General features: G+C 43.2%; 1 protein-coding gene across 5 annotated transcripts in view; it reads left to right on the forward strand.

The window, feature by feature from the left end:
• Positions 1-1,796: 1,796 nt before the first annotated feature.
• Daam1 (dishevelled associated activator of morphogenesis 1) overlaps positions 1,797-18,490 on the forward strand; it is a 174,927-nt gene continuing 158,233 nt past the window's right edge. For 4 of the 5 annotated variants that reach the window (XM_013521989.1, XM_013521990.1, XM_013521991.1 and 1 more), the window contains exon 1: positions 1,798-1,943. The gene's annotated coding sequence lies outside the window, so the exon portion shown is untranslated. Of the gene's footprint in view, positions 1,944-18,490 lie in introns of all 5 variants that reach the window. The other variant, XM_005399226.2, reaches the window with a different exon arrangement.

Consider the following 18,490-nt stretch of genomic DNA (forward strand, 5'->3'; position numbering starts at 1 on the left):
TCCTCAGAGTGTACCTCAGTGACATACTTTTATCTATTAGGATAAGCCCTGCCTTATAGAAAGGCTCCACATTCAGTTTATTGAGTCAATAAATTTCAGGCTTACTGACTATGTTTCCATCTAAAAGCTTTACAGATTTATAAAACCAGGAGAGCCTTTAAACTCATCCCAGGTCAAGTTTCTTGAAACTCAGAAAATTTTTTTCACAATAAACTGTGCATACATTGTTTACCTATTAGCTACAGTATCACTGTACCCTTGATCTGATGGCCCAAAGAACATTTGTATCCTCTGGGTTCCATTGAAGATAATATTTTAAATGGACAAAGTAGCTTGAAACAGAAGAGCAACATTGGAAGTTATCTTCCTTCTATGGAGAAAAATGGGTCTGGACTGTAAAAGAATAGCCTTGATAAAAGAAACCAGAATTGAGCACTAAAACATCTCTCAGCTAAACAAAGAATTTTTTCCTCCTGAGCTCCTCAAGTAGTTCCACCGATAGTTTTCATTTGAACCTGTTTGTGTTGCAGAATGAAATAATGTGAATGATAATATTTTCACTAACAATTAGCTGGGGAGTTGTTTGACACCTTAATTGGGAACTTTAATTTCCCAAGAAGATATGGAGAGATTTTGCTAGAGGAAATGGAGGTGTGCATTGGTCCTTATATGTGATTGGGCCATATCAAGCGCCATTATAATTTACTACACATTTGCAACCTGAATAAATGCATTTTTTTTTTCGTGGAGACACCTAGAGATTTGCTGTCAACGCTAATTTTTCACAACATTTGATATTCAATGAATAATGGAATATTGCTACGGAACATTTTTATGTATTAAAAACAAATCTGCCCAAAGGATCAGAATTCTGCTACATACCTTTTGCTTACCTTTAAATAAATATTTACGTGTATTTAGATCAGGAGAATTCTTGAAGAGAGACTGTTGTGAGCTTTAAGGTCTTTAAACACTTTTTTAAAAAGATGATAGCATGGAAAATGAGGTGGGTATTGTGGATTTAAAAATACATGTATGCATGTATACATAATTTAGTGGAACTTTTAGACAAGCATGCTGTCTTCTAGTTGGGAGCCACAGGGCGGGAAGCCGTGGGGAGGAACAAAAGCGCGGCGGGGGACAGTCGCTCCCCGCGCGGCCGGCAGCCCGGCGCTGGCGAGGTCCCGAGTCTGTCACACCGCCTTTGCCTGGTGACAGCTCGGTGCTCCCGTCAGTTCTGCAGACCACGCTGCTTGGTCCCTGGCTCTGGTACACGGGCAGAAGGGCAGCGAGGGGAAGGCGCGCTGACCTAAGCGTGAGGATGCGCCCTCCCTGTCGCGGGCCGGTCGCCGCGTCCTGGGGACCTGGGAAACACCAGGACCCTGTATACTCCAGTCACGGAGTCCCAGGAAGCAGCTGCTCTGGCTGGGGAAGGCGGGGCGCCGCTGAATCTTCTCTCCCTAACCGGGGCACGGCGAACCCAGGCATGGGTCAGACTGACTGGCTGCGGCGTAGGAGCCCTCGCCGCTGCGAAGCAAACGAGGTCAAGTCAAAGGGCGCGACCATAGGGCGCCTCCCTTGGGCCGGGTGTCAGCGCGACCACTGCGCTGGCCTCGCCAGGCGGGAGGCGGGGCGGGGCCCGGAGGGGCGGGGCCGGGGCGGGGTCAGGGGACCGCAAGGTGCATCGGGAAGTGTAGTTTACACTAGCCGCAGCACGAGGCGGTCCCGCTCAGCCTGCCGGGTCGCGCCTACGACTCCCAGGAGCCTCCAGGTCTGCCGGGGAGTCCATGCGCAGTGCGCGCCACATTCTATCCTATCGGAAGAGGAGAGGGTGATGTCACCTGCGAGTTGGTAACCTAGAGCCGCTGTGGAGGAAACTGTTTAACCCGATCCCATTGTACCGGAGCGCATAGCCGCCTTTCCAGCATGCGGGGACTGCTCAGGTGAGGGGACGCCCGTGTCTCCCTCCGCGCGCGTTCCTTGAGGGGTCCCGCCGGCTCGGGCGCGGGTGGGCGTGCGCCTTCGGCCGGGGGCCGGTGCGCGGCGCGGCTTCGCGCTGCCTCGGCGGAGCTGCGGGCCCGTGGGTAAATATTAAACCCGTCCTTCAGGTTGGGTCTGGGTGGGAGCAGCCCGAGACGCGCGGCTGCCGGGCGGTTTTGGAAAATGGCTGCAGACAGCGCGGAGCGGGCGTCCCCCGAGGACGGGTCCCTCCTCCTGTCCTGCCCGCCTCGGGCGGGCTCCGCGCCGCCTCGGGGACGATCGGAGGGGTGACTGGAGTTGGGCAGAGACGGAGCTGCACGGTTCCAGCGAGGGAAAGGGAAAGGGGGCGTTGCGGAGGGATGAGGGGAGTTAGCGACCGCGGCGAGGGCGGGCAGCGCCGCAGAGCCCCTGCCTGCGTGTTTCGCGAGGGGCTCCCAGGAATCGCGCCCTGGGCCGGGACGCAGCTCGCGAGGCCGGGACGCAGCTCGTGAGGCCGGGGCGCAGCTCGCGAGGCCGGGACGCAGCTCGCGAGGCCGGGGAGCAGCTCGTGAGGCCGGGGCGCAGCTCGCGAGGCTGGGGCGCAGCTCGCGCCTCGGAGCCCTGGGGCGGGGTGTCAGATGCTCTCAGGATAGCGCTTGCTGTGGGGAAGGAGGGGTGGATAATCGGGTTTACCCAGCGGGTGCCAAAAGCCAAATCCTTGGGATGGGCTTGCCTTGGATTGGAGACGAGAGCCAGGCCCAGCGATGGGAAGTCTTCTGGATTTCCTTTGGCTTTTCCAGCTGACTCACTCATTCATCAAATTCCGCTAAGTCTCCCCTCACGTTGCTAATAGGCAAGGGTTGGGGTGTTCTGTCTCTTACCCCCATAAAATATTTCACTGCGCTCAGGAATAAATTTTTGCACTCCATTCCCCCGCATCTCGACTGCGCAGAGAGCATCAAGAGCAAATGTCACCCGTGACCGTGTCGCTGTCGTTGAATTGGTAGTTTCTTGAGATCCGAGCAGGACCCAGTGAATTGAAGCCGAGTTTGACTGCCTGACAAATCCCGTTGCTATGGCGACCCGGGCCTTCGGAATCCTAACTGCTGGCACTGCCGTTCAGTTCGCGTGGCTCTGCGGGCAGCTGGGAGGGCGTGGCTAGTGGGTATGGTCAAGTGCTGGACCCCGGGCCCAGCTGCTCCCTTCCCCTCTCAGCCGGGTCACAGTCCCGGCGCCCTCCTCATTCGCTAGTGAATGGCTTGGACCTTGTTCTTGGAGCCTTTCGCTTCCTGTGTGCCCATACTACATCTTCCATCATTCTCCCTCCCTAAAACTAATCTTTTGGCGCAACCCTACCCTCGCCACCGAAAGTTACCACTGGAGAGATTGCTTTCCCCTTTCAGGCTAGCTGCATCATTTCCGTAGCCAGCCAGTATTTCTTCAGAAGGACGCTCTCACCTATTCTTCATAGGAGAGCCCACTGGCCACCAATAAGGGTTCCGAGTTTGCCAGAGGTGCAATTGACTGGAAGTGGCTGGGGGACAATTAAGTGAATTTTGTTTTGTTTTGTTTTGTTTTGTTTTGTTTTTTTGTCTTTTTTTGGTTTTTCTCCAGTACCGGGAACCGAACTCACGACCTTGCGCTTGCCAGGCAGACGCTTTGCCGCTGAGCTAAATCCCCAGCCCCAATTAAGTGAATTTTGAAAGGCATTGCCCTGCCTTGTGGTTCTGGTGAAACCTAAACATCAGCCTAGAGGATGCAGGTCCTAGAGTGAGGGACAGGCTGGGAAGTAGGAGCCCTGGCTCCTGCTCTGGCCTTACTGCCTGCCCTGTCTGAGGTTACCCCTTTACCACTAGGGACCTCTGTTTCATTGGTATTGTGAGGAGAGAATATAGTACAGGGTTCCTAAAGTTGATTCCAGGCATAAAATCTTGTTGTTCTAAAAAAGACCCACACCCCATCGCCAGTAATCTGAAGGTGAGGGTTTAAACCCAGCCTCTAACATTGGGTTAATGTCTTCAAACCTTACTTGCCTGGTAAAATAGTCTGGTTCTTTATGGCAGTGCTTCAGAGTGGGCAGAGCAGCTATATTGTGATTCATACTCCTGCTACTATTCCAGTATCTGGGCTTCTAGTTATACTTTTAGCCTTGGAAGTAATTGTTTAGGTTTTGCCTTTTTATAGATTCTTAGTGAATGCAGTTACTTGTAACCTAATTACATTAAGTATAGTTAAGTTATACATAAATTTTGTTTCCCCCCACTTGCATTTTGTACCAAGTACATCATCACAGAAGTTGCAGGTGTGTGTCTGTGTACCTGTGTTCAAGTTCTGGTAAATATTTAAGGGTGCTCTATGTCAGGGGTGCACACATTATTTTATCTTAAGTAGATGGTTACATCCTCAGGAGGGATGAGAAATAGTTACTATTTTGTCTTAACTCTTAAAGGAAAATCTCCTTCATTGATCTATTGATTTGTCTCCTTTACTAGACTATAAACTCTTTGAGGGCAGGAGCCTAGTCTTGTCTTCTGTATCTCAGCATTTAGAGCAGTGTTTGCCTATTTGTAGATGTTTAATAGTTGTTTGTTGAATATTACGTATTAGAACCTGAGTTCAGTATTCTTTCTAAGGTAGTTCTGTCATCCACTTTTCACATTCCTCTTAGTTTTTGGTCAAAATTTTATTTTACCATAAATGGAAACTCTCTTTGGCATAAAAGTCCTTCAGTGTGTCTGAAAGGGAGATGCATCTTGTAAGTATTTGCTTTTGGAATACACTCACATAGACTATTTTTTTTACTAGTTATAATTTATTACTCCCGAATTTCTAGATTTCTACCGTTTGTACTCTCCTTAGCTCAGATAATTTTCCCATGAGGTGTATGAGAGGAGAATAGGGAGAGAGCCCGAGGCCAAGATTCCTAGCAGCTTTCCCAGGCCACCGGTGGCTCCCAGAGTACCTGGGAGAAAAGAGTCCTGAATAGAACATATCAGCACAGGCTGATAGGACAGAACATTTGTTCAATTTGTGTAACATTGTTTCATTGTTGTGTAAATTTGTTCAATTTGTGTAACGTTGTGTAACATTGTTATCATCCAGTAGTCAGAGCCTGTTTTTTTTGTTTTTTTGTTTTTTTCAGTAGTGTAAATTAGTGAGGAGTTGTGATATTGAAGAGACTGGTGGGTCACATCCTTGAGCAGTGGGTACTTCCCAAGGCTTCCTGAATAGGTGCAGAGAAATTTGAATCCTTTGAATTTTGGCTTTCTTGCTGTGTGGACAGTTCTGGGTCTTAAGGATGTGTATCTGTGGGTGGTTTTATCTGAGCTACTTTGTTTAAAGGACTGCTTTTAGTTTTGTTGCTGTTCTCAGAATAAATAAGATATTTAGGAACAAAACACAGTTAAGTTTGAAAGTGTTTCATTTTTGTAAATATTTTTGGAAGTGATATGAAGAGTAGCTCTGGCTTGAGAATCTTGAATCCTTCTGTAAAAACTAAAAGTTATAGCTGTTAGATCAGAAGAAACAAGCTTTTCCAGCGAAATGTGGTACCACTGAGAGCCATAGGTGTTTGGTTCAGGAAATAATCCACAGAGCTTGTCATTACTATGAGGCGCTCCCTGGCTCCCAGCCATCAAGTGTTAATTCTGTCCATATACTGCAGAAAATAAATCAACTTTCCCAATTTAGCTTGGCAAACTTGTGTTCTGTCTAGAGGGGTCCCCAGATGAAGTGATTTTTCCTCTTTGGATGAGGAATGTGGACTACTGTCTCATTTTGGTATTACAGTTTCTTATTCGGTAGTGTAGGCAATCTTATCGGTGAATATCTGTCCTAACTATATTACAACATCTGCTCTTAGGGGTTTCCTTGAGAGCTCAGAATTTTCAGGCATTCGATTGTACAGATGCTGTGTGTGACTTGTAGGTGCATCTAGTCGTTGAGCAGGCCGAGGCAGGCCAGAGTGGAGGATCCCTCTATGAAGTTACATTAACCTGCCCTTAAAAGTTTCCTTGAGAGGTCAGAATTTTTTTTTTTTATTAATTTTATTGGTACATTTTAGATATACGTAATGATCACATACATTCATAAGAGGAAGTTTGTACCAGTACATATTTCTTAATTCTTTTTCCCTGAATCCCCTCCTCCTTTTAACCCCTCTTCCCTTCATTATATACAAAAGATTTTTTTCTTTTTTTTTTGTTTTTGTTTGTTTGTTTGTTTGTTTTTGTTTTTCTTCCGGTACCAGGAATTGAACTCACGACCTTGTGCTTGCCAGGCAGGCACTTGCCGCTGAGCTAAATCCCCAGCCCCCTGGTTTTTTCCATTTTTTTCCTTATATTCTTTTTTTCCTTTCCCTTTCCCTCCTTTCCCCCTTCATCTCTTGTTCCCCTTTCCATTTGAAGATTTTCTTCATATTTCACAGTACCTGGTACACATTTTTGGTTCTTATTTACCCTTTCAGTTTCTCCCACTAGAGAAATGGGTGTGATATTTAACGTGTGTGTCTGATTCATTTCATTTAAGAGGATGGATTCTTTTTTTTTTCTTCTTTCCCCTGCGCCCCTCCCCAGTTCCCCTTTCTTTTGAACAATTTCTTCCTATTTCACAGTACCTTTTATACACTTTGTTCCTTATTTATACGTTCAGTATCTCATACCAGAGAAACAATGCAATATTGACACGAGCCTGATTTATTTCACATAAGAGTATGTTCTCGAGGTACATATATTTACCTAGAAATGTCTCAAGTTTATTGTTCTTTATGGCTGAGTAGTACTCCATTGTATAAAAAACCCGCATCTTTTTTATCCATTCCTCGGTTGATGGGCATTTTGGTTGTTTTCAAGATTTAGCTATTACAAACTGTGTTGCTATAAACATGAGTGTGCATATATTGTGGTATGATGTTTTTAATTCTTCCAGGAAGATACCCAGAAGGGGACTAGCTGGGTCAAATGGGATTTCTAATCCTAGTTTTTTGAGGAATCTCCACACTAGTTTCCACAGTGGTTGTATTTTTCTACACTCCTACCGACAGATGAGGAGGGTTCCTTTTTCCTCACAGCCTCTCCAGCATTTTGTTATTGGTTGATTTCTTGATGATAGCCATTCTTTCTGGAGATGGAATCTCAGTGTTGTCTTAATTTGTACCTCTTGAATGACTAGTGATGTTGAATATTTTTTCATATATTTATTTGCTGTTCGTATTTCTTCGAGAGGTCAGAATTTTCAGACATCTGATTGTACAGGTACCATTTAAGAAATTGGTACAGAGATCCATTTCTCTGTGTGGCTTGCCGTGTGTCTAGTTGTAGAGCAGCTGGGGCAGGCTAGGGTGGAGGATACCACTTTTAAAGTTGCATTAACTTAGCAAGTGAGCTTTTATGTAGATTGTGTATGTTAGAGTGGCCTAGGGTGCTGATAGTGACCAGAATTGAATTATGGGTCTGGAATATCCCCTTCTTCAAGCTACCATCTAATCAGTGCCCCCCTTCCCAAAAGAGGGGCAGATGAATGAGATGCAAGTTGATTTGGATGACCTACAGCCCTATGTGCAGGAAACAAACAAAAAAATGTTTGTTTTTTTATTTTCGGATGTCCTTCTGCCATTCTAGGAGCAGAGAACACGGCATTTCAGAGAGCATTTGCATCCATAGCGTCTAAAAGTGTATTAAATGTTGGACCCTAGGAGCACAATAACAGGTGTATAGAACAAACTACCCACCTACCCCTCCTAAGTTTTTATTTTTTGTACTGGGAATCGAACTCAGCACTTTGCACTTGCTAGGCAGGCGCTTGTGCTGCTGTGCTACATCCCCAGCCCACCTCACCTAAGTTTTAATCTGGGTTTAGGAAATACATTCTAGCTTCAGTGAGTTTATGTCTTCATTATTATTTAAGTGCTCCTGTTCTTTGCCTCAGTCTAACTTTCTTTCTTTTTTTTAGGAAAGGAAAACATATTAACAAACAGACATCCATTTACAAAACAGCATAAAAACAATACATGCAATACAGAGTTACAAAGTGGTAGGAAATTAACAATGGTTGTTGTATTACATATCTTCAAAGTGGTTTCTCAGGATAACAAATAGAGACAGTCTAACTTTCTGTAGCAGTGACCCCCTCACCTAGAATGTGCCCCCTTCTGGGTGGCTAAATCCTGAGTGGCTAAATCCTGTACTTTCAGGTCCAGCTCAGGTGCTGTAGCTTCCTGGAACTCTTCCCTGCCGTGTCCCTCAGTTTTCAACCTCTTCCTCCAGAGAGCCCTTTGCCTGACCACCCAATGCTCATTGTGATACTAATAGTGCATGTGAAGTGCTTGTGTACTGTTGAGCTTTTTCTGATACTTTATGTGGGCTACAACTACTGTACAAGGTAGAACTGTTACCACCATTTTACAGATGAGGAAACCGAGGCATGGAGAAGTTAAGGAACTTAATGTCCTTGTAGACTGGGTTAGGGACCTAAGGAGTCTGGTTCTGCACACACCCTGTTGTGTCTAGTTGTAGAGCAGCTGCGGCAGGCTAGGGTGGAGGATACCACTTTTGGCTGACCTCATTTTCATCCGTTATTCTTTCTCCTACATCTTATATTGGTGGACTCACTACTACTTTTCATGTATTAATTCTAAGACAGTGCTGGATCAATAAATGCTGGGTTGATCAAGAGTAAAATTACTGCTTAATAGCTTCTTAGAGCATGTATTTCTGAAACCAAAAATGTTCAACTTTTCACTAGGTTGAACCCCACATCTGATAACAGGCCTCACCCAGAAAAGGCCCACAGAAGCTTGTGTTGAAAGTGAAGGGTCCCATAATTTCTCAGCTTCCCTCCCTCTTAACATAAATCTCGAAAGCTCCTTTGAAAGGAAAATAATGAAATCTTGAGCAGTAGTCAAACATATAATCTGATATTGGACATCCTTGGATATTAAAATAATTTTTCCCTCCCCCTCAGAAAAGGACTTACATTTGTTATTACAGTGTAGCAAATTTGGTGCCAAAGTGTGATTTTTAAGAATCCTAGCCACCATTGTGAATTAAATGTGGAAACTAAGGAAGCAAGTTCAACTTCCAATGCAGTTGGTGCGATTTCCTGACTTACAATAGATCTTTTCCTTTTGGCTTAAAGCTGAATGTAGTGCCCCTTTGAAAATATTTAATAAAGACAATTGACTGAAACAGAAACTGTTAATTTAAGGAAATAATAGGAAATCTGTGCCATAACAACATATTACCAGGAAGGGAAAATGAAAACAAAAAAGCTTGTTAGTCATTAAGGTATTCAAACCTGATATTCATTCAACAGACATTGATTGCTAAAGGCCCCTCCCCCATTCATTTTGTTATACTTCGTAAGTATGTCATTTACCTCTAGTAATAACCTGAGCTCATTCTGTACTATAAATTCCATTGAGAGTGGAGTTGAAGGTTACCTGTGTTTCTGCCAGGCACACGACAATTAAGGTCACCTATTAAGCTAGTCTTTATCCTTTTCATTTCTGAATACCTGCGGTGCACTTGGCAAACACTGCAAGTCTGATGGACTCTGAATTTGGACTTACAAGAGTGCACAGCCCAGATCCTACCTCTGAGCATTGTTGGCCTAATTCAGATGCCTACCTTTTGTTTCCTGGGGTGGACTCTTAACAGTCTGGCTTGTTCGCTAGGCTTTGTCTTTTCGTGACCTACAAACCAGGTCAAGTGCACAGTTCGTTTCTTGGTTTGGAGCCACAACTGGCACATGTTCTCCTGTTCCCTATTCAGCTAGCTGGCTTCGTCTCTTCTCTCCCTCCATCTCCCCTCCCCCAACCATCTTCCCTCCTCAGCTTTCCTCCCCCTCTCCTCCCCTCCTCTGCCTTCTTTTTTCTTTTTCTCTTCTCTCCCCTTCCTCACCCCTCGCTTCTTTCCTCGTTCTTACTCATACTCTTGGCCACAAAGGAGACTAGACAATACACTGTGCATGTATCAGTGCACAGCCAGTGCACTGCGAGAGACAAAATGAGGTGTACCGTAAAAGGAACTGGTAGGGGTCTTAACTTCTTCAGGTCCTGTAACCTTCAGGCAACACGTCGCCAGGGGCTTGCTGAGGAGCTGCATGCCTCTGGCAGTTGTCCTGCACAGATTGGGTCAGGACTAGGGCAGTGTCCTAGAAGTTTGCTAAGCAGAAGCTTTTGTTTTTTCCTCCTGGGAAGAAAGAGATGTCAACAATATTTTGGTGCCACTTCTGGGCTTCACTCCTGCATAGCTCCTGCATATTCGATCTGAGAACAGTGAGCAGCATCGTTCACCAGATGAGATGGATTGTTCATTTGTGTGCAGGCTTATTTGTGTCGTAGAGGTTTGGTAAAACTAAGAACTGAAATGTGTAGACACAAGGTAGGACTTGCAGTTCTGTAACAAAGGTGTTAGACTAGAGACCCTCTTTGTTGCAAAACTTACTGTAAGAAAAGGAAATGTGTGAGGTGCAGTGGCACATGCCTGTAATTCCAGCTGTGTGAGAGACTGCAGCAAAAGGATTTCAAGTTTGAGGCCAGCCTGGGCAGTTTAGCAAGGCTCTGTCTCACAGTAAGAAAAATTAAAAGAGCTGGGTCTGTAGCTCATGGTGAAGTACCCCTGGGTTCAATCCCCAGTATTGCGGGGGCGGAGTCTTAGACCATTTGAGGGCCCTTTCTGCATTCTGTGGTCTTGGAAGTTGGTGAAAGTGTGGGTACTGAAAATGTTATACAGTTCTTCAAGACAGCCACTTAAATTTTGTTTTTAAAATACAGCTGCAGATGCCGTAACCCAATAGTAGTGGCTGCTACTTGATATAGGCTGATGGTGGCAAAAAAAAAAGAAACCCAACAGTGACATTTCTGTTTTCTCTCTCATCCTGTTTGTTCCACAACCATGTTTGCATTTGAGCCCCCCCACTGCTCGGCACTCACTTGTAATTTGAAGTAAAAGTCTGAGAGTAAGTAAAAATGCTCGCAGTTGAGGCCAATGGCTGAGATTTAGTGCAGCACATTCTCAGTTTAAATGAATAGGCCTGCTTTTATAGTTTCGTATTTTTAAAATCAAGAGTGGAGATCAGATTGGACTAGAACAACTTTATGACCCACTTAGGGCTTGCAATTCTGAGAGTAGGTAATACCTCTAACCTCAGAAGTTCTAGAAACTGCCTTGCCCAAGGCATTTTCTGCTAATGGGTTGATTAAAAAAATACGTATATTATTTTTAATTTGGCGTAATTTCTTCCCAGGCAGCGAGTGAAGTTCTCCTTCTTCCATACCTAGACTTTTCCTGACCTGCTCCCTGGTTTGAAATTTGCCTCCTGGGGTGGGGATGGAGGGAGGTAGCTGTCCCTAGACAGCAAGTGTGTATCTAGGTAACCAGTCACTGAACCGAACCCTCAGCCCAGAGAAGGGAGCTTGCCGAGTGGCAGCTGAGAGCAAGGCTCACATTGAATTCTCCAAGTTGTTTTTCTAATGGAACCAGTTGAGGGAAGGAGACGGGGAGTTGCTGGGTTTCATTTATCTTATCACTCGTTTCCCTCCGGATTGCCTTTGTTTATACTGTGTCTTCAAGCCAAGAATTCCTCCAGCACAAAGCATGAACACACACGGGGATACTTATATCTGGGCTTCCTTCTTGTGTTTCCATCTGCTGATGTTGCTTTCTCTGCAGTTTGATCTGATAGGAGGACTAGAGGTATTTAACCTGCTTTTAATGCTTCTGTGGTGTGCAAAGGAGATATTAAAACAGTGACTTAGGGCAGATGTTAATGATTTTTCTGATAGAGAAAAAAGAATAATGCCAAATACGTTTAAATTTAACATCTATGTATAACTTATATTTGGTGGAGAGTTTAGTCATGAAAGTTTGATATCTTAAATAGAATCTCTTCACTCATTGGTTTGTACTTTGCAATTACACAGAAGAAAAAAGAAATGCCAGTTGATTTTAGGTCCAGGCAATTCCTTTAAATTTCCTTGGCCTCTGTTTCTTATCTGTGAAATGAGAATATTGACATAGAAGAAGCTATCTTCTATGGAAAAATTTTAAAGTTTTAGGAGAACAGTATCATCTTAAAATAATGGCCTCACTCATACAGTTTTCTGTACGTTGTGTGATGTGCACTGGGTTTCCCTGAAAGGGAGCTCAATGAGGAGTGACTACTTTTTCCCATCCACAGTTTCCAGCCCTGGCCCATCTTTGGCACAATGTACCTGAAAGCTCCCAAGTCTGACGCCTTGTCTCTTCCCCGAAACAGCTCAGAAGGTCCCTGGGATATAAGAGATGAGGCTAGACCGTATCTTTTGGTGACCACTCCATAATGTTTTATTTGATACTCTCTTTATACCACAGCTTGGCCAGCACTGTACTGTTTTTAAGAATGGAATGATTTTAGTGAGCATTTATACTTTGATATGCCCCAGATCTCACCATTCCCAGTGCCTTATGCAGTCACTTAGGTTATGTGGTGTTTGTTTTTCTCCTTGTTGTTTTATTTTATTTTTTACTTCCTTGGTGTACTCAAAGGTACTGAGTTTTTTACTCCTGTTTTAAACCAAATTAAGTTGGGATGAGAGTCTGTTCAAAGACTAGAAAATGACCCATTCTCTTTCTGATTGGTGGTTTTTCAACTTCAGCACTGTTGGAATTTTGGATTGCCTCACTCTTTGCTGTGAGGGACACTGTGAGCACTGGAGGATGTGTAGCCATCAGCAACCTCAACCCCAAGGTGCCAGGAGCACCCCCTCCCCCAGTTGTAACAACTGAGAATGTCTTTAGGCATTGCCAGATGTCTCCTGGGGAGCCAGCTTGTCCTGCTTGAAAGCCAGTTGACAGACTTTGGATGGCCTGAGAACTGTAAACATTAAACCAGGCTTACATATTTAGGCATAAATTGGATTTCATTTAGGGAACCGAACTACCCTGCTGTTTTTCTTTATTTGGGCAGTTGGTTTGAGAAAAGTAAAGGTCAGGGAGTTAGACCCTTTGGGGTCACTTCTCCACTCTTCCATGACCACAGCCTGGGAGGCCAGCTACATTTTAAGGACTCGTCCTTGGACACAACAGAGGCCTGTGTAAGACCCTGATGATGTATCAGGATCAGCCCGCCAGGGCTTGTGGGTGAATGACCCTGAAGCCCATGGCCTGGGATTGGAGGTGAGTAATATTATCTCTGGGATCATGAGGCTTTGGGGAAAAGCAAGGCCAGCTCTGCTATTACTGCCAAGGGCCAAATTGCTTTGAAAAAAAAAAAGGCTTTATTTAGCCTTTAAAAAAATGACAGTTCATCTCCAGTCAGCAGTGTGGGAAGGACGCTAAAAAGGATTAGCAGAGTGATGTTCCATTTTTTTCTTCCTCAAACAAGAATGTCTTTTAAACTCGAGTCAAAAACTTGGGGTTTGGCAGTGCTCAAACTTGCCTCTGCAGTATATGGAGTGAAAATGCTATTCGTAAGGCTTTAGTTAGAAACAGCTCAGGTTCTTTTCCTGATCAACTAATGGAAAGACAGTGCTTCTGGAGGCACATAATTTCAGTTTAAACGCATCCTAAGTTCCTTCTAGAAGGGAGAGGCAAGAGCTCTAGGGGAGCCCAGCCCTTCACCGCAGCTGCTGTGTCTGGTGTCCTCCTCTGTCCTAGACAGGAAGCGAAGTTCTCCGCAGTAGATTTGAAAGAGGTACTGGGGGTGCTGATGAGTGATCTGGGGTTGGACCTCTTTCCAGCTAATTCTCACATTTAGCCAGGGCTGAGAACCGCGGAGGATCTGGGTGTGGAAGTGCGAGGAGTCACAGATGCATGCAGCTGGCTGCCTGGCTGGTACAGTGCCCAGCTATGTCTAAAAACTTTGCACCTATTTCAAGTGGGTATTTTACAGAAATTTGGAATTGGCGAAAGGGTCTTTTACATGTAATGTAGTACACACTATTATGCTTTCAACAAGCTTGAAGCTTTATTACATTACTGAATAAAGCTTGAAGTTTTATTGTATCACTGTATTTTGGTTTTCCAGGTTTAACTGGAAAAGCTCTAGGCCCATGAAGTTACTTTTCCCTCAGAATGCCTCCTTGGGAGGATTCGTGTGCATTTTAGCCTGTTTGTTGTCTAAAAGAAGAGGAAACAGCAACCACCGAGTCACAAATGGGCAACACCAGGAGCCTGCCTGAGACAAAAGTGGGTGAAAGTAGGACTGGTCAATGTGCTGTCCGGCCTGTGTTCTGAAAACTGTTCGAAAACAGTCCAGAAGGGATCTAGGTTATGTCATAGCTGACTCTAGCTCTGATAGCTTCCGATCAGGCTCTACTCAGGCTCTGCAAAACTGGAATTGGTTTGTTTGCTGCCTTTCTTTCTTGAGCCAAAGGCATGTGTCAGCACCTCATCCCCATGGGGCATCTTGTTCTTGGCCCAGAGTTATCACGATAAGGGAAGGGACTAGAACAAAAAGACTTACTTGTTTATTTTTCTGGGTTTTTTCAATTTTTATATTAGTGCATCCTTGTAGTACATAATGATTACATTCCTCGTGGGGAGTTGTACATGTAGGTGACACTTCCTGATTCTTTTTTTATCCCCTGCTCCTCCCCCACATCTGTTGATTCTCTTTCATTTTGCAAAAGCTCTATCTTCCGATTTCCTATTGTCTTTTATTTTGTTCTTTATTTATATTTGAAGTTTCTCCTAACAAGCGAAACGATGAAATATTTAAGTTTGTGCATCGCACTCACTTCACTTAATGTTACGGTCTCAAGGTACATCCCTTTTCCTACAAATAACTCGAATTTATACTTCTTTATGGTAGAGTAGCACTCCACTGTGGATAAATACCACATCTGCTTTATCTGCTCATCTGTTGTTGGCCACATAGGCTGCTTCCGAGATTTAGCTATTATGAATTGTGTTATAAACACGAGTATGCGTGCGTCACTGTAATGTGGTAGCCATGGAAGCAGTGCCGCACAACACCATCCATTTGTTCATTTACATAAAATATGGTTTTGAGGTGGGGAGTAGACTTTTCAGAATTCCGGTTTATGTTCTTAGAGAGGTGTCCCTCGTTTTAACCTCGAATACAGGAGGTTTTCTGCTTAAAGTGCTGGTCGTCCTGTCTTCAGTGTCTGAAGTAAGCAGATTACCTCGTGCCAGTACGAGGCCCTTTGCTTTCACTACAAGTGGTTTCATGTTTTGCTTATTAGGACTATCTCTGTATTTTCAAAGCACAAGTTTATAGCGCCAGTAATAGGATAATACGCTGTACACGCCAGTGTAGTTTTTCCCATGGTTTTTTTTTGGTTTTTTGGTTTTTCTGACCTTGCGCTTGCCAGGCAGGCGCTTTTGCCGCTGAGCTAAATCCCCAGCCCCCTAGTTTTTCCCATGTTTGTTGTGCTCAGCACCTGCCTGGCAAGCACAGGGTTCTGAGTTCGATTCCTGTTCCTCCCTCCCCCTCCCCCCACCAGTTTGTTGTGCTCATGGTTAAATCATCCACCTTCAGTTCTTTTCTTCTGAAATGCTGATTTTTGAATCTCAGATGGCCAAGGTTTTCTAATAATAAAGAAAGTTGTTAGCATGACATGATAATGAAGAAAAAAAGAGAGACAGCTGAAAAAAGGATATGAGGTTTCTGGAAGTAGTGATAATGTTTATGCCATTTATGAATATACTAAGAATCACTGATCTGAACATTTTGTATGGATGAATTTTATAGTATATAAATTGTTTCTCAAAAATCTGTTCTATAAAAGACTAAAAAGAGACTAAGCAGAACCTTAGAAACAGATTTTTAGACCTTAGACATATTATATTTACATTTGTATACCTCACTTTTTCCTCTAAAAAATGTATAACATGAAAAAACGTCTCAGTTTTTCCTCTAGACAAATATGTGGCAAATAGTAGTTACAGTAATTCCTTAATATTTGTAAACCATCTAAAATATGGAGAGCTTCATTATAAAGAAATTTTGTTCTAGTGAGATCTGGCCTATATTTTTCTCATGCCTTCTAATCATGAGGTTGGATATTAGAGGATAAAAGGCTTTGTTCTGTTTTATATCTGCTATTGTGGTAACCTATGATGTTGGTGATGCATTTATTTTAATCACAATTTGCTTTAAACTTGTTCCCTTTAATTATTGTGCAGGACTTTTCTGCTGTAGTAACTGACATTATAAAAAACATTCAATCTTGCCTGTAAAACTGTATGTGTCGGATAAGAAGTATTTAATTTATCAGGGATTATGTTTAGCTCAGAAGTTCTCAGATGAGGATGCATAATTCATGATTTGTCTGACAAACACCGCATTAAAAGTTAAATTGCTGAATGTTTAGGTGCCCATTTTGTGCTAGTAGAATTATAAACGGTGTGCAAAGTAGGCCTTGAGATACTGTAGAGCTACTTAGTTACCAGTGTCATCCAGTCATGGTGGTTTTATTGCTGCATGTCACTTACCCAAACTTAAAACACTACCAGGCAGAGTTCTGGCATGCTACGTTTTCTGCTGTGGTCCCTGCAAGCTGGGATCCGGCTGTCAGGACCCTGGGCTGTCCTTCTCATGGGGGGCTTAAAGGCTTCTTTTCAGCTTAGCAGTTGTTGGCAGAATGTATTTCCTCATGACTATAGGCTCCTAGAGATCACCCACATTCCATGCAATGTGGCCTACTTGGCAAGTCTCACTGGGAGTGTTTGCTTTCCTCCATACCTGCAGGAATCTCCCTCTCTTTTCTGCAACAGCCAGAGAACAGGCAAAGATAAAAGGGTACACCTGATTAGGTCAGGCCCACCCAGGATGATCTCACTTTGAACATACAACATAACCATGGAAATGACAGTTCATCATGACCACAGCTCCCACCTGCAGGGGAGATCATATAAGGGCAGGAGCAGTGGGCTTCATTAAAGTTCTGCCTGTCAACTCTAGTAGCACAAATGATACCAGTGTACTCTTGATGGTTACTAACATGAAAACACAAAATTAAAAAAGCATCCAAAGCAATGGAAACTCACAGATGTTCTGTCAGCCCCCTTCTGTCTTCCTAAAATGCTTTACCCTCACCTTTATAACATCCTGTTGTTACTGGTCTTTTAAGTAGAGTAAAAATGACTGAAAAAAAGCTCTATTATTGAGCGGTTTCTGTGCAGATAGGAAGGCCGGTACAGTGAGTGAGACTCCTCCATGTACTTGCACCTCCCACCAGTTGTTGATTCATGATTAATCTTTTCTCTCTACCCTTAATTCTGGGATTGTATTAAAGCAAGTTATAGATATTACACAAGTCATCCACAAATACTTCACTGTTTTTAATATATGTATCCAAAAAACCAAGACCTTAAAAAATTTAACTAAAAATCTCTTATATCTAAAATAATATAAACTTATATATTAATACTTTAAAATCATTAAAAGTCTGGTCAGTTTCAAAAGAAATTCTCTTCAAAAAATTTGTTCAACTCAGGATTCAAATAAGGTTTGTATGTACTAGTTTTTTTATACATCCCTTAAACTTATCTAAACGTAAGTTTTGCAACTTGTGAAAAGAACTGGGTTACTTGTTCTGTAGGATTTCCCACAGCCTGGAACTCATGGTGCACCCTGTTTCTCTTTTCTCTTTCCTATAAATTAGTTAGAATGAAAATAATTGTTACCTATACTCCCTGGTAACTAGAGGTAGTAGGAAAGCTATTTTGTAGACAGTGGTGGGCATCATTTACTAGAGCGGGTGTAAACAGATGTTTGGAGAAGTGGGTGTGTGGAGACATTAAGCAGATATGTCAAGTTTTTCAGATTCTTGCTTTGGAGCATGGTCTAAGTGTTGTATATGTGTAATATTTGGATTAGTTCAGTTAAAATTAATTTGGAAAATATATAGATGTGTATAGATAGGCTAAGGGATGTTTGGATTTGCTTAGGTCTTTGACCTAAATGACCTAAATCAAATTTTAGATTGGAAAAAAAAAATCTTAAATGAGAAAAGTTTTGGTTTTTAGTTTTGGAAAATAACTAAATTTAAAAACTTGAGGTCACGAAATAATTGCTTTTTTACACTGGGATTTTGATAGTTACAGTATTTTATATTTGTAGGTTCTCCAAAGACATGAGCACTGTCCTCCAAGAACATGATAGATATTTTAAATCTTCATAGAAATATGCTACTTTAAAAAAAACACATTTGTTTTAAAAGAATAATTTTATATGGTTGCTACTGAAGGAAAATACAGTGGGCTATCTGATTTAAATTTCATTTTAGAAGAAAAGATATCCATAGGTTGAGATTAATGAGGCTGTAATAAGTTGCAACAGAAGATAGCATACTATTCTGGAAGGACCAGGTAGTAATTATTCCGGGTCTTGCCAACCCTGCTGTCCTGGCCAGTTGTTTACTCTGCCCTTGAAGTGCTGACGTGCCGTAGGAAACATGTAAACCAGTGGGTTGGACAGTGTGTAAATGGTGGCCAGATCTGGCTTCTTGACGTCAGTATGGTAGCTTGCAGAACCCTGCCTAAGAACACCTTGGTCTTACTTTGGAAAAATTACTTTGCAAAAA

The sequence above is a fragment of the Chinchilla lanigera genome, unplaced genomic scaffold (assembly GCF_000276665.1).
Source record: "Chinchilla lanigera isolate Chin_1 unplaced genomic scaffold, ChiLan1.0 scaffold00065, whole genome shotgun sequence".
NCBI lineage: Eukaryota > Metazoa > Chordata > Mammalia > Rodentia > Chinchillidae > Chinchilla > Chinchilla lanigera.